This window comes from Adiantum capillus-veneris, chromosome 16 (genome assembly GCF_014529385.1).
Source record: "Adiantum capillus-veneris isolate H3 chromosome 16, ASM1452938v2, whole genome shotgun sequence".
NCBI lineage: Eukaryota > Viridiplantae > Streptophyta > Polypodiopsida > Polypodiales > Pteridaceae > Adiantum > Adiantum capillus-veneris.
In genome coordinates, this window is record NC_140946.1 from 76,581,114 (window position 1) to 76,585,259 (window position 4,146).

Below are 4,146 nucleotides of genomic sequence, written 5' to 3' on the forward strand. Positions count from 1 at the left end.
CCATGGCCCTTTGCCCTAGTTGGACTCCCTTTCTACACTGCCTAGCCCATCCTTGCCCTTGTCTAGTCCGGCCTTGCCGGTGTCCTGACTTTACTCCCCCCTTAAGAAGAGTTTTTGTCCTCGAAAACAAAAGTGGGAAACTTCTTCGTAAGAACACTAATGTTTTCCCAAGTGGCACCTTCCTCCAGTTGGTCTTTCCACTTGATTAAGGCTTGTTGACGTACATGATGATGTGTACACAACTCATGATAATCGAGAACACGTTCAAGTTCATGCGCTAAGATAGGAGGTTCCATGAAATCTACCAAAGTCTACTGGTCAATGACATTGTCGTCCCCATGTAACCGCTTATGTAAACGGCTTACATGAAACAGTGGTTGAATACGAGAATGTGAAGGCATGGTCACCTACTCGCTTGAGTATTTTGAAAGGCCCACAATATCGGGGAGATAATTTAGGTGTTGGCCCAGTTTTTTGACTTTCTGAATGTTCTGGCACACGTAAAAATACTTCCTCCCCTTATTTGAAGGTAACTTGCCGACATTTCTCATTAGCATACTTCTTATACCGATCTTGTGCTTGTTGGACATTCTGACGAGCAAGTTTAAGCATATCCATGTGGTCTTGGAGAAAATCCTTAACCTATTGGAGTTTTTCAGTTGCCAACCCCATCGTAACTGGTGATCTAGGTTGAAACCCATACATGAGCATGAAAGGACTAAAGCCTGTTATGACATGTTTAGCACTGTTGTAGGCAAACTGAAGAATAGGTAAGTATTCTTCCCAGTCTCACTCTTTTTTGCTGACGTATGCTCTTAGCATATCCTCTAGCACCTGGTTCACTTGTTCAGTCTGACCATCTGTTTTTGGATGATCAACTGTACTGAGATTCAGTTGTGTACCTAATCAATTAAACACAGTTCTCCAAAAGTGACTATTAAACTTGGGATCACGGTCACTGACAATGTTACTTGGCAAACCATACAATTTGTATAGATTGTCCACAAATAACATGGCTAGTTCTGGTGTCTTAACCGTTGATTTGGTTGGAATAAACTAACATAGTTTAGTCAACTGGTCTACGACCACCCATATCGAGTCATGACCTCGTACAGTGGTTGGTAAACCCACAATAAATTCCATAGAGCTGCTTTCCCATTTTCCATTGGGGATCTCCAAAGGATATAAGAGTCCTCTTGCTTTTAGGCGCTCCGCTTTGTTAATTTGACATTTTTGGCAATGCAAGACATAAGCTTGAACAAAGCCATGTATACCTGGCCAGTAAAACTGTCATCGTACGAGAGCATAAGTTTTTCTAATCCCTGGGTGCACTGCACTTGGACTATCATGACATTCATAAAGAATTTGGCACCGAATGTCTGTGTCCGTCGGTACACAAACTCTCCCCTTATGGAGTAGGTACCCATCGTCGATGGTGAAATGCTTCCATCACTATAGTTCATCACTCGATAAAGGAGAACTAGGTGGGGAGGTTAATTGTACACTACTGTCATTGGAGTGAGAAGGATCCCTCTTTTGAACATGGCTCCACACTTTGGAATATGCTTCATCATGTTCATATTTGCCTTTGAGAGAATCTAAAAATTCACTACGAAGTTTCATGAACAAGAGAGAATTGATCTCTGGCATTCTACTTAGAGCATCCGCCACTACATTGTATCGGCCTTTGCGATACCTTATCTTGGCATCATATTCCTAAAGAATCTCGACCCACCTGGCTTTTTGACCCTTCAAATCGGTTTGTTGTGTAAACCATTTGATGCTTTCATGGTCAAACACAATCTCAAACTGAGCACAATACAGATAATGTCACCATGTGTTTAAGACAGACACTATTGCATAGAGTTCGCGTTCGTAAGCAGAGTAGTTCTGCTGAGCTGCATCAAGCTTCTTGCTTTCAAATGCAATCGGCCGTTTGTCTTGTAACAAGACTGCTCCGATAGCATGGTCAGTGGCATCTGTTTCCAAAACGAATGGTTTCAAAGGATCTACAATAGCCAATATAGGAGCTATAGCTAATGCATCCTTGAGCGTATCGAAATTGTGCTGTTGAGCGGATCCCCACTAAAAAGCTTTGCCTTTGCCTTTTAGTTGATCCGTCATGGGAACAACAATATTAGTATAGTTTTTAATGAACCTTCGGTAAAAATCTGTAAATCCCAAAAAAACATGTAATTCTTCCAGATTTTTAGGAGAAGGCCATTTTTGGATGGTATCCACTTTGGATTGATCCATATATAGCCCATTAGCTGAAATAACATGCCCTAAATAGTGAATTTCGTCTTTTAGAAAATCACATTTAGATTTCTTGGCATATAATTTGTTTGTGCGTAACAACTCAAACACCTGCCTAAGATGTTGTAAGTGTTCTTCTTCAGAAGCGCTATAGACTAGGATGTCATCGAGGAAAACAATGACCAATTTGCCCAAACATGGCTTCAAGACACTATCCATAAGTGTCATGAATGTTGCGGGTGCATTGGTTAACCCAAAGGGCATCACCAAGAACTCGTAGTGTCCAAACCGTGTTCGGAATGCAATTTTGGGTATATTGGCAAGTCGAATACGGACTTGGTGATATTCTGATCGCAAGTCTATTTTCGTAAAAATGCGAGCATGAGTGAGTTTGTCAAACCACTCATCTACTCTGGGCAATGGGTATTTGTTCTTAATTGTAGCCGCATTTAAGCCACGGTAGTCTACGCACATGCACACACTGCCGTCTTTTTTATTCACTAATAGGATAGACGAAGCCCATGGTGAAGAACTGGGTTGTATAAACCCTTTGCTAAGGTAGTCAGCAAGCTGACGTTCCACCTCAGCAGCTCCTAAATAACTCATACGGTAGGGTGGTTTACTAATAGGTTTACAGCCTGCAGCCATGTCAATGCTATGTTGCACTGATCGTGTCGGCGGTAATCCTAATGGCAAATCATTAGGAAAAACATCTTGAAATTCCTTCGATAATTTCTGTAATTGACTAGAAATGTTTGCTTGTTTAGAATTAGCCATTGGTGGAACAGATGAGAGAGAAGCAGGCAACGTTGAGGAATGTTCAACAGATTCAATGTTAGAAAGAAAATGAGACATTGAGTAACACAAAAAAACCTGATCTACTTCCTTCTCAAAAACAAGTTGTATAAGCTCACAGTGGTACATATCAGTGGTGATGAAGGTGTATCTTTTTCTCCTAACAACAACATATGTGTGCCATGGGATTCAAACATCAAGCTGTTGTGCTCATAGCTACGCTTCAGTGATGGTCCTAGGCTATGCAACCACTCCCTACCAAGAAACACATGTGCCCTTTCCATGTTCATAACCTTAAAATCCAAGCATTTGGAGTATCCTTGTACTTCCAACGAAACAGATCGGCATTGAGTATCCTATATTTCGGTATCATGTCCATTCATCATTGCTACCACGTAGTGGTGGGTACTCGGAGTTTGAGGCAATTTGAGTTTTTTCACCAATCCGTAATTGATGAAATTGTGAGTAGCACCATTATCTACCAAGATGTGCACCTTGTGCCCTTGCAGATATCCGTGCATACGTACTAACTCATGTGGTCCAAAGGTTGGTCGCCACATGGATGCTGTGAGACAACATTCCTGCACCACCTTGGTGTGTGTTACTTCCACTGTAGAGAATCATGAGGAAGATTCAAGAGGCAGCAGTTGCACATATTCATGATGATTTAGATGAAAAGAAAACACATAATAGTCACATGGTTGCTAATACACATGGTAATACACGCACTCACTATGGGCACAATAAAAGAAAATTTATAGTTACCAATTCGGATGCATCTAAAAAACCCAAGGGGTCCAGGGGTCCTCTCTCTCCTGAGGACTTTGATAAAGCCAAGAAAGAAAAATTATGTTTTCAATGTTTAGGAAGAGGTCATGGTAAAAAGGATTGTCCCAAGGGGAAATCTACTGCTCGGGGCAAGGAGAAAGGGCCTTGCCCTTGTGTAGCAACGTGCTCATCCATGTGCGTGTCAGCAGGGCTCTTGGACTACTATTGCATTAATTGAATTACTAATGTGGATATTTTAGTAACATTTTCATTTAAATCTTTAAAATTTTCATCCATGACTGTCATGCGTGTTTGAAGTGCATGAAA